Source organism: Dipteris shenzhenensis, chromosome 22, assembly GCF_047967505.1.
Source record: "Dipteris shenzhenensis isolate YYH24624 ecotype China chromosome 22, Dip_SZ_1.0, whole genome shotgun sequence".
NCBI classification, from domain to species: Eukaryota; Viridiplantae; Streptophyta; class Polypodiopsida; order Gleicheniales; family Dipteridaceae; genus Dipteris; species Dipteris shenzhenensis.
The window spans coordinates 4,052,140-4,065,187 of record NC_141617.1 but is presented as its reverse complement, the minus strand read 5'-3'; the positions used below and the strand labels follow the sequence as shown (position 1 = coordinate 4,065,187).

Below are 13,048 nucleotides of genomic sequence, written 5' to 3'. Positions count from 1 at the left end.
GCTCTAGCAAAACCTTGACATCAAAAGCCACCCCATCATGCAAAAAACAAACCTCGACATCAAAGAACCAATTGACACCATCCAAAAAGGAAAATACAATACCGTTGGGTTTCCACAAGATCACTAGAGGCCCAGGGATGATTACCTTGGAAATACCTATATTTGGATACCCAAGGTACTAGGTGTAACAAGAGCACCTCCATCATCTTCCACCACAGCAACAACAATGGCTACCCGTGGTGATAATCCTTTAACTACCGGTGGTAGTACTACTGCCCCAAAATGTATGCCAACTGCTAGTTTCATTTTCACTTATAGCGGATTGAGAAGAGGTAAAAATCCTCCTCTCTCCAAGTCTTGGCTAAGGGGCCTAGTCTAGGAAGTGGTTCTTGGTCCCGCCTCCTGAATAGGATGGGTGGGGGGCCTAGTTTGAACCACGACCTAGAACTAGGTTTCCTTGGCCCTCCACATAAAGAGTGGGGGTAATTAATTTTTTTAAAGAAATTACCTTGCATTTGCTGCATGCATGCATTGAAAGAATCATTTGTTGCATGCGTGCATTGAAACAATTATTAGTTGCATGCATGCATTGAGAGAATCATTTGTTGCATGTGTGCATGGAAAGTCTCATTTGTTGCATGCATGCATTGAGACAATCATTTGTTGCATTGAAAGTTATTAATCTTCAAACTCTTACATTAATGCATGCAGCATGATAACTCATTTGCATTTCATGTAATTTAAAAAATTAAGAATGCATAGCATGGGAGTTATTGTCAGATGCCTGCTTGCTCACTATTGTGTGGCAACTGTAGCTATTTGCTAGTGTCAAGCAAGAAAGCTTTTTGCACACACACAACAAGACCTAATCGCAAGCACTAAGCGAAAAGTAGGGGAAGAACTAAGTAAGGGCACATGCAAGAGAGTGTTGAGAAGCATTCGGGATGCCTTTTTTATATTAGGGTGTGCAGCATGGAGGAGAGTGAGATGGAATCAACCCTATCTAGTTTAGAGGGAGTTAGCACTATGAAGAGGAGGATTCTTGATGATGCTAAGACTAGTTTGCAGTCTGAAGTTCATGATGACCTTGCGAGCCAGGTGCAACGGGAGACAGATGCCATGCTTTGGGTTGATAGCTTTATTGGGAATGAAGAGACCCACTTCAATGAAGCATGCAATGTAGACCCTACTCTTGCATAATAGTTTGATGTCTTCAAACTAACACAATGGATGGGTGTATGGGCCAAGCACAAGAGTAAGGTTGTTGCATCAGATCGCCGTGTCATAGTGGCTAAGAGTTTGGAAAAGAAGGCTGTAGTAGCTTATGGGGGTGAGTTATGCCCTTGTGGCTACAGGTGAAGAGTAGCCAACCTCTATACCCTCTCAACCATTGAGAGGTGATGAGGGTTAAAGGGCACAACACATGGCTAGTAACATAGACAGAGTGTCAATCTTGGCCTATGTGATAGAGAGGGAGGTCCAAGTTAGCGAGACGATTGGCTCAGGATCCTATGGCATTGTATTTAAAGTGTAGTTGGTAGGAGCAGCAGGGTTGCCGTATCACATGGAGTATGCCAAAAAGAAATACAAGGGCAATATTGGGACGTGCACACGAGAAGCGAGGAGAGAACAACTCATGCAAATTTTACACCCAGTCCTTGTATGTGTGATCACAACAACCCAGGAAGAGCAACTATGGGTCATCATGCCATACTTTAATGGCAGTAGCTTGTTGCAGTTCCTTCAAATATTTCCAATGGACTAGAGCAGGTTCACACGCCACTTCCACCATGTTTTAAGAGGAGGAGTGGATCCTGATGGCCACAGCAAGTAGGGAAGTCCAAGCTACATTAGAGAAGGAAGATATCTCTCGAATCAATGTCTTTTTTGAGAATCTCCTCCATATCATCCATGCACTTGTGGATGGTTTGGCAAGGTTGCACACAAGAAGGTGGATGCACAAAGACCTACACTCGTGCAACATCTTATTGGATTCTATTGGAAAGTCTAGATGCTGAGTAGGCATCATAGACTGGGGGATGGCCATGGACTTCTCAAAGAGTCGAAAGGCATTCAAGCATCTAAAGAAGCAGTCTTTGGAGATAGATGCTAGCTTTGCTAAGAGAATCATAGGAAAGAGGAAGAGCATGGGCTAAAAAAGAGGTAGAGATACACGCCATGCAGATACCTATGCATTGGGATGGATCATTGTTGAGATGATTCAATTTTTTGAAGATGCCTGGGGTTATCTTGAGGATGATTGAAAAATGCCTCCCTCTCATGTTATTAATGCCAGCAAGCATCATGTTATTAATGCCATTAAGCATCATGCACATGAACAAATGATGCATCGCATTGTCGATCAAAGAAAGCCACCTGCAGAGACTAGTGATATCTTAAAGAGAATAGAATGTGAGGGAGAATTGGCTATGAGGCCTATGGAGGAGATGACTCTTGCCGTTAGGCTTACAACATAAGCAATATTTTTTGCCTTGCAATATTTTTGGGACACCATGTGTCTATCAAACTTATCATAATAAACTTGTTGTTCAAAAACAAAATTATTGGGCTTGAAAGCAATTATATTTTGAAAAGATGTCATTTATGTTGTGGATGTACGGCAATTTATATTACGGAAAGATTGCAACGTTTGAAAGCATTTATCCAAGATTGCAACATGTACATTTTGCATAGAACTCAACATTTGTGAGTTCATCTTTCATCGAGCATATTGCACGTGACATTTGCTTCTTGTGTCCTACCTCACACAAGATGAACTCAAAAATGATGAATTTGATGCATGCAAACTTTGCATACTATTGCACTCCAAGCATTTATATGTACTACACTATCCAAACTACACTATCCAAAAATGTCACAAGGAGAGGATACTCCTCTACATAGGGAGGAGGAAGTCTCCATAAGAGCAGGAAAGCATCCATTGACACAAGAGGAGGCTCAACATGCCAAGCATCAATGCTTACAGTTTGAGCGACTATGCAGGGTTACCAGCACAGCACCCGAGCATGTGCTAGAGACTATTGCACGTACATTTGTGTACGTTCATCCTAGAGGTTTGTAGGTTTAATAATTCAATTTTTGTCTGAAGATATTATCAATTAGTATCTATGATGAACTAGCAATCAACACCATGGGCATTGTTTTTGCAGGCATGCAATGGAAAGAAGTAAACAAGTTGGTCTACAAACAAGAGCTCTTGGCAATCTGGCCCTTAAAGGCTGATGAAGAGGTAGCCCTAGGTAGCCAGGCGAGGAGATGCAAAAGAACAGAGGGAGATGGAAGCACCCTAACCCAAGCTTTGGACCAGCATGGGAGGTGGAAGATAGCCAATTGCCGAGATGAATGGACTCGGCAAAATGCCAGGCAAATCTACATGGAGGTATATGGAAAGGCCTAACAACATAATGAAGTGGTGATGTACTTTGCCAAATTCTTGTATGCGCACTTCATTAAGGGTATACAGGTGGACTTCTCCTCTTACAAGGACAAGTGTATGCGTGATCATACAAAAGTAACAATCACTCAATCACAATTGTCCAAGGCATTGGAGGGTGCACGTGGACCACTGGAGCAACAAGTGGCACAACTCCATGTAGCCCAGTTTGATAAGCTCCAACGCCTAGAAATTAAAAGACCGCGAACCAAGCCAGAGCTACAGAATGAGATTATTGCTCTACGTGCCTAATTCAAGAGCTTGGATGACCTCAACACACGGTTGTGGCAAGAGGCCCATGAAGCACATGCAACACTAATTGGAGATGCAAGCATGGAGGTACAGTTAGCTATTTGTTGGCATCCATCTTCTCAACCATATGACATGCAACCCCTTCCCTCCAATAGCCCAGACAATTGCTTGTGCCCAATATGCCAGTGTTTGTTTGATAATTGTATTGGCTATTACTCTCTACCTTGTGGGCTATAAATTTCATCTTTATTTTCTAGTAGATCACTTGCCAACTAGATCAATTTGTCCACTTTGTAAAGCCCAACTCTCAATGGCATTGTACATGGTGTTGAGCTTTGGACAGTTGTATCCAGGACCATGACATTGAATGAAGTTATACATTCTCTTTATGATGGAAATATATGTATACATTCTCTATGATGGAAATATGTGACTTTGTTTTAAGTTCATTTATATGATGGTGTACTATATGATCTAGCGGAATTTATTTATTTATATGCTTAGGGATTAAATTTTCTCATTGGATGGCTATCCTAGCAACTCTATACTTAATGTTCTTGTTGCCGGTAGTGCTACTACTACTAGAGGTAGTAAAAATATCGACGTTATGGTTAATACTATTACCGGTATTATTTGTGAAACTATCGACGGTAGTATTAGAACTTTTAGTTGCTTTTCTAGATCTACCAAGACTCACTTTCTCTTCTCACTTCTGAAATCTTTTTCTTTCTCGATACCAATGAACTCATCCACTCCTAATAAGATATCACTTCTATAGTTGAGTGCATTGAAATCATCCAAGTTTGAGGGGACAACACTGTTGATATCTTTTCCCTTCTCAATGTGCATGAATTCATCCACTCTAAATAAGACATTGCTTCTAAAACCTTTTGGCTTCTCGGTACCAATGAGGTTCATCATCCACTCTTGATAAGATGTTACCTCTATAGATGAGTGCATTGAAATCATCCAATATTTGAAGGGACAACACTTTTGATATCTTTTCCCTTCTCAATATGCATGAATTCATCCACTCTATATAAGGCATCACTTCTAAAATCATTTTCTTTCTCAGTACCAATGAATTCATCCACTCTTAACACCATATTGGGAAATTTGGGAATCTCCCGAGTCCCATTTTCGAATTTCCAAATTTTCCAATATAGCATTTTCTTATGTAGAACATACAAAACATAAACCAAAAACATTGTATTCAAAAATTTTGGACTCATCTAAAGTCTAATTTCAAAATTGGATTAAATAAAAGTCCAAAAATACCAAATACACTCCTAATGTAGTTTTTAAGCAAACTTAAAAAACCAAATTTTAATGAAAATACCAACTACTTCATGTTTTGATGACCGATATTGTTAATAACACTCATAGTCACACTTCATAGGCACCAACAAAAAGATGTTGAACACTTAATCATTTGAGCTATCTACATCGACATGAGAACACAAAAAGATTAAAGACCATGGCTTCAACGGATGTGATAGAAATCTTGGAAAATTACAATGTCATCCAACAATCTCTTTCATAAATGACATACTACTTGGGATACTAATAAGTTATGGCATAGTTATGTTGCACCCTGTAACCAACATGAGTGGTGATTGTAAAATTTCTCACAAATTCCTTGAAGCAAAGAAGAGATCTTGAATCAAGGTCGGTAGCTCGAATGGTGATCCTATTTAAAAGCCCACCCTTCCTCTTAGGGAATTAAAAACTTCAAATTAGCACCCCACATTCAAGTATTTTTGAAGTCGAAGATCATACTACAAAACAATAGTGAAGTCAACCTATTCTGAAACCTCCATGGCAATGGCATACTTCTTGGCCCTATTGCTCATGATCTTCATGTCCCTCACTTTTCTTGTGTTTCCATGCACCTTAATCCTATTTTTCAAATGCAATCCAATTCCCCTCCCAAGGCTCCTCAAAGGACTCATAAAATATTGGATGCAAGAAGCGACGGCGAGGTAGAAGCAATGGGCGAGGATGGCGATGCCATAGCTAGCGCTTCTTGCTATCAACAATGCAATGCACCTATAAACATCTAAAATCAGCATCCTTGGCATTCTCTAGAAGCTTTATGTATTTGCCATGTCCCTCAATTAATCGTTTCTTCCCAAAATTTTCTCTTATTAATTCTTCTTACGCTTTGGTTAATCGCTTTCCTAGGTGGTGCACTCTGCTTCTAATTAATGGAATTTATTTTTCATTGTTGTGGGCACCTATTTTGCATACAAAAATACAAGTCTGTTTGATGGCATAGCTAGACGCATCCAAAGCTATCTGTACGATCTCTAAGATAGTTCGAGTATTTTTGACCGATATGGAGCATTCTTGGTAGAGGTTTTCAATAGTGGTTTCCTCAAGATGCTAACTGTATTACTATGAAATGTCCCACTTATGAAGGACACCACTAGGCAAAAGCATGATCTGAGGTTGTGATCAAAATGAGTTATAATTCACGCACCTTTCTTCCCCATTGGATTGAAGAGGGAGGCACGCTATAAATGGAGGCAGTACAACGAAGAACGAGTCCGAACACTATATTGGAGAATTTGAGAATCTCCCAAGTCCCACTTTCAAGTACTAAGGGGTTAAGATTTGAACATGTGGCCAAAATGTGAATCCTATTTTGAAAGTGGGACTTGGGAGGATTCCCTAATATGGTGTTTAGGATGGATTCCACTTTCAAGTAATGGGTTCAAATTTGACCATCTAGCCAAATCTTATCCATAAATTCCCAAATTCCCTAATATAGTGTTTTTAGGACAATTTGCAAGTAGCCACCCTTTTCAATTTGTACAAAGATATAAGCATTGAATTGAAGTGTCTCGATCTTTGGCTCGATTCACTTGTATGGCCAGGTTAGATGAAAGAGTGAGCTTCACATCAACTTTGCAAAGCGAAATAGCAAGTTCTTGGTGGTAGCACAGGATTACGAGAAGACAACATGATAGTGTTTAGTTTCTTCATAGATTTTACAAGTAGCATGACCCGTCTATGATGGGTTAGACACCTGCTCTGTCAGGTCTCAAGGTGGGGATTTGAGAAATCAAATTTAGGTTTTCTTAACAAATCTCTGTTCTTTTCAAGGAATTTTCACATTGGATCTCTAGCATTTATGGCTCTTCTATTGGACCGTTTCTTGTAGCTTTCTACCCTTCACAGTGTGTTGTCTTTGGTGTTTGTTAGACATGTTTTTCCCTCTGTCATGAAAATGATTAACTACAGTTTCTATTAGCTTTCTTGAGGCCTTCTTTGAGTTATCCTACCTATGCCTCCCAATATGTGTCCCTTAATCTATTTCTCTGTTCTACTAATATATAGCTATTGCTAGTAGCCAGAACATTAGGAAAGAAGGGAACTCATTTTGGGGCCCTCTAACAAATTCACTATTTCACTCAAAAGCCATAAAATATAGATACTTACTGCAAAAATGTTAGTCTAGTACTCAGGCTTCACATTAAATGCATATATAAGATCCTTGATTTTTTGTGTAGAATTTGATGGTTCTAACATCGCAAGCATGTTCGGAATGAGCGAAAACTCCCAAATCAACCCTCTGCTTGCTGGCCAAATCGCATATTAAGTGCAATTCCCCCATTCAGGGCATTTTTTACCCTTTTTGAGCCTCCAGGCATCGGTATTATCATGATGTTCACTCTCCTTAATATATAGTATAGAAGATGTGTGGTAATTGGGTCACAATGTTGCATGTAGGCAATAAAAGCATCCACAACAATGCACATTAAATTCATAAACCGACTCTCAGAGGCTTGAAGGGGTAGCTTGGAGGAAATTGGATCAGGAGTGTGCAGGCTAGTGGCCAAATTGATGATGCTCTTGGTGACCCAATGAAGCTCACGGTCATAGCCATGGCCAACATAACCCAACACCACACAAGCATCAGCCCCAACGTTTGCACGATTTAATACTTAAAGACTTCCACCACCTCAATCCCACTAGAACTGGGAAGACAAATCCTAGGAATAGCCCCGTGGTGGCTCTTGTGAATTGGAACATAATCTAGATGTTGGGGATCACCGTGGAGCCCAATTAAGTGGCATCTCGCATCCACTTTTTTGTTTATGTAGAAGAATAGGTACAACAATGTAAGAAAATAAGCCACGAATTGCTCTTGGGAGATAGTGAGAAGAAAAACAAATTGGCTGTTTGGCGGAGCAAGAAATAGATGACAGGGAAGATAATCATGAGATGCAGGATGGACCCCACTTGGATAATCTCGCTAAAAAGGGCACTAATTAGATCCTTGTCAAAGTCAGTGAGGACATCGAAGGCCACAGAGGAGGTACCCGGAGACGGATGTCATGGAGTAGATGACAACTCATAGAAGGATGGAGATGCATCCCACCTTGTTCATGGTAGAAGGGGTGCAATCGCAGAGCTCACAATAGATGGGGTGACGTTGAAGTCGTAGATCAAGGCATTCATCATAATGGGGATAATCATGAGGAGGTCGAGAAGGGAATTGGGATCAGGGAGGAGGTGACGTTTTTGCTCCATGCTCGCCTCTATTGCACCATGCTCATCGTGTCTTTTTGTCGCTCTCCAAGCATTTTCCTTGAGCTATGTGGTTTGCACCATCTCGGCAAGCCTAGGTTTCCTTTGCACAATCTACTTATGAATTCATTTTAAAGTTGGATTGCTAATGCACGTTGTTTCTTCGAATGATTTTACGTTTGTTGGATCAATAGCTCACCTCGTTGTTTTAGTTTAAGTAGTTCATTGAAATATTTTTTCTATTTTCAAGGCCTATTAAAGATGAATTTTGGACTTCTCACCAACGACAGACTGACAATGACCATAGCAGATAGCTCATGTTTATCCTGGATCCTTAGGTATTTTATGTAGAAGATAAGAGTAGCTCTTTACGGTGCATTGGAAATTCTTTTGCTCATTGACTGTTTATGAGTAGATGATGTACTAGATATCGTCGTTTGAGCTTGGTTGTGGCAATGCCCATGGATAGGAGCGCAAAAATTATGGCCAAATGAATAGATACAATAGTAAGAAGTGAAGAGAGTGTACAATAGAGAGGGGAAAGTGAAGATGAGCAACCTTCTCTTGCTCCACCAGCCATGCTCGCCTAGCCATTGCTAGAGTAGACCTTGGTATCTTGGGATCTCGAGAGTACCTCATTGATGATGATGAGGTAAATCACCAAGACTCCGCATTGTTGTTGTAGTTGATGATGATGATGATGATGATGACCTTGGCTAAGCATCTGGTGATGGAGCCTTCTAAACAATTTCTCCACATAATAATGGATTCACGAGGTAAGAAGGTCATCACACCAGGATGCATCAACTTTGAAGAGGCCTTCAAGAAGGTCACGAGTGACTTTCGGCACCACCTCTTAAAGAAGAAGGATTGGATATTGGCATCTTTGAGGGAGGAATTCCACGTGCCAGAGAAGCAGGAGTTCAACTCCGAGTGGATGCTGTCCAAAATGGCTCTAGCGCTAAAATCTAGAAAAGACCAAATACACAAGGCAGCCAAAAAAAATTCCTGATTGGGTCCATGACGAGGACTGGAATATTGCAAAGAAAGAGTTGAAGGAGCCCAAGGGCTCGAATAAGTCGGGTATTTGTGCCATTTGTTGATGTAAGCTCTTTAAACTACACACATTTATTTTTAAATGCAAGAATAGAGTTGAAGATGTGCTAGCTTCTCCAACAAGTTGGCTTGTTGAAAAGCCCCAGGATGCACATGAATTCTTGGAAGAGGCCCACCATGAAGGAGCAGGTAGAGGGGGGAAGAGGAGGAGGAGGAGGATGACGACCATGGAGGAATAGCTAGAGGGGCGAAAGAGGACGATGATGGTGATGACAACGATGATGATAACAATGAGGATGGGAATTCAAAGTAGCCTACACTTTTGCAAATGGCCAAAATAGTTTTGTAAAAACACCTTTATATACAAAGGGGAAGATTAGGGCTTGGCGAGCTCTAATCTGTCCCTTTAAAAAATTTCATTTCCAAAAAAAGTGTCGATATTTTTGTTGATACACTCTCAATGTTTTACCAGTGTCAATACTACTATCGAAAATAGGTCTGGAAAATTTAACAAGGTCGAAATTAGTGTCAATAAAAACATCAAAATAATAGAGAGACAATTGTTTAGCAAAATATCAACAAAATAACATCTATATGTTCATGCATTGATGCAAATATCCACGATAATAGACTACAATGTCGATGAAATTTGATGGAAATATATATGGTTTTCAAAGTAAGATTTTTAAACAAAAGTAATTTGCATCGAAAAAAACATCGATAATGGGCCCATAGCTTGTAGTAAAGATCAAGGAAATCAACAATATAGTTAGCATGCACAATATCCTAATGAAATAATATTTCTATGATTACATATATCTATGTACTTATAAATTCATATTAATTAAGATATAAATATTAATTTTAACTTAATGTATGTAAAATAAAATATAAATAAATAAATTAATGTCTGTATATGTGCATGCGTGCATGTGCAAAGTCACGAATGATTGGAATTGAACTTAAACAAGTATTGCACATCTAAATCCACTATTTCATCATTTTGTAATTTTATGCTATAGTGTATATGTATTCATACAAAGCAAAGAAATCCATGTTGCTATGGACAGAGGCATTGTTCCTTAATTGCAATAGTGCAATTCCACAAATGAACACACTTACCTATGATCTATTTCTTTCAACTGAAAAATGGCCATGATAATGGAAAGATGAATGATAACTGTATCTAATACAATCTAAACTATACATAAGAAATGACCTCAGAATTTATCAAATTTATTCCAAAACATCTAATTTAACAAATAGACTAAGGGGGGTTGCTAGTGTGCCTAAGTGGATGGTAGCACCCCTTGCAATTGCACATAAAAGAATTACTAAATCTATTGAATGGAAACTCAATTCCATTAGATCGTGTTCTCTTAATAATTTCCACTCTATATGTGTCTAAATGAGTGGATTCTTTCAAAACTCTTAGAATAGACTTGTACTATCCACTATTCAACAGAGAATGAAACCTCACTTTGAGATGCATAGATGATAGATCAAACACTAGTAAGTACAAAAGCAACATAAATGTACACAAAAGCAAGAGCAACACAATTGTAGGAAATAGCAAAAGCAATCATGCACTCAACGAAGAAGACAAGTGACGTAAAAATCGAGACTCAAGGAAGAAGAGAGCTTATACGCAACTTAATTAAATGCATGACGCTTGGTAGCTATTAAAATAATAATATATTTGGCAATAGCTACAGGACTTGCTCCTATATTTTCTTGTTACTGAAGTTCACTGGAAGGATGAGAGGGTGAGAGACGCTTGATACTCCATGTTGACGGAGGAGATGGAACAAGCAGAACCCGCTCTAGGCACAATCGTCACCACCAAGCTCTCTTCCGCCCTCAAACCCAGCTCTTTCACGATGAACCCGATGGTTGCAAGCCTCACAGACGTTCGAATGAGATTATCCGGGCTGCTCACCGCAAATCTTGGCAGCATAGAGAAGCTGCCGGCGTATTCTGTGCAGGCCGGCGTCGTGGTCTCATTTGCAGACGGCAGATTTACGAACACGTCAAACTTGGCCTGGTCCTTTCCTAACTGCACGTCGATGTCAAGGAATGCCAAGATCTCTTCTGCTTCTAGGGCAGCTTCCGGACTTCTCATTACCAGTAGAGAGCATGGCTCCGACAATACCTCTCCCAGCATGCACAACGTAGCGTTCGCCAAAAGAACTGCCGTCCCGTTGCTTAATGGTGTTGGTTTTGCATCAAGCCATACGTTTTCTACTTCCTCGTAGGTGTATCCTAATTTGGCACTGTCGAGTGAATCCCTCACTTTCACGTTTACAAGCTCTGCATCCTCGTTGTAGAACGCGAAACCGGACTCAAGATAGTCCGGGTCATCGATATCTTGATTCTGCGGAGCTAGTGTCTTCCACACGTCCCATAGCCTGTCGAGGCTGGCGTGATGCGCATAGAAGACGGGATCCCGAGCAGCTGCGTAGAAAGATCCCATGTCTTTCCAGCCCAGCTCTTGGTAGTCACCGGTCCATCCATGTACCACATTGTGGGGCGCCATCTCGACGGTACCCCTGCCGGGCATTACCTCATCTCCCCTTCGTAGAGGCTCGCCAAAGAATGCGAACTGAGTTGTTGCACCGCTGATCATCACGTTGTACATGATGCGCCGGTTTACCTCTAGTTGCACCTCTGGAGAGCGCTCTGTCCCATTAGGAGTCGCAGGATAATCCAAGATCACCACAGCAGGCGGTCGCGTGTGTGATTGTTGTCTAAGCTCATCGGTAAGCTCAGGAAAATCGACATAAACCTGGGGCATCGAAGCTCCGTCAGGGTGGTCGTAATTCCAGAAGGGCAGTGCAAAGGTCTCGTCTCCCAACAGTCTACCTAGGATCCTCTCATGAAAATAGATGTACCAGCGATGAAACGAGAAGAAAAGCCAGGAATCATGAATCTCATAGGAGACATTCGTGTTGCGCTCAAGGTAAACGCTATTGCAGTAAGCACAGTGAATATTCGCTTGCTGACGGAAGGAGCGGGGATCGTCAGAGGGCAGGGCTTTCATCAGTGTGTATCCCAATCTAAGCTTCTCGATGTATTCTTGGTCAAGCTTGTGTGCAGGTCGCCTCACGCGCAAGGGAGACTGAGAGCTCTGGTTGAGCTGGAAGTCTATAGCGGGTCTCTCAGACACGGGTGCACAGCAATCGAAAGGAGTTTCTCCGGCAGGAAGATAGAAAGGAAGGTGGCAAATGGAGATATCGGGGGCAGGGATGGGCAACGCAGTTGAGGAGGAGATGCAAGAGGCGTATAACACGAGCACTACGAGTAACGTAGCAAGGCTGCTTTCGCTCCAACGATGCTGAAGCTGGGCACCCATTCTAAATGGTCGATCTCCAAGGCAGGAAGAAAATTCTCCTGCTTGGGATCAATTAGCCTGAGTGATGCTAGAAGGAACCACTCCATGGGTGGTTTATAAATCGCAAAAGCGTAGCAAGGAAAGCGTGACACGGAAATGGTAAACGATGCAGAATGCACCACGTAATGTTAGAACTCCTTTTCCGACACCTAGTACGATTCAGTGAAGTGTATAGCTTGGGACCGTGTATCATAGCGACCGCGCATTCAAGCACGCTGCGGAATGTTCAAGGTACGCGTACCTCGATCTCAACCGCACAGAGAACTGGCTTTGCCAACGTCGATGGCATTCTCAAACAGTAAAGTATTCTGTATATTCTAGTGTTTTTCGGACTCCGACTCCTCCACGTTCTTAGGAAT

The 13,048-nt window shown here is 41.1% G+C and overlaps 2 pseudogenes; both read right to left on the bottom strand.

Moving 5' to 3' along the window:
- Positions 1-7,275: 7,275 nt before the first annotated feature.
- LOC147887634 (amino acid transporter AVT6E-like) lies at positions 7,276-8,245 on the bottom strand (annotated as a pseudogene).
- A 2,726-nt stretch (positions 8,246-10,971) lies between these two features.
- On the bottom strand, positions 10,972-12,700 carry LOC147887633 (aureusidin synthase pseudogene; annotated as a pseudogene).
- Between the last annotated feature and the right edge of the window lie 348 nt (positions 12,701-13,048).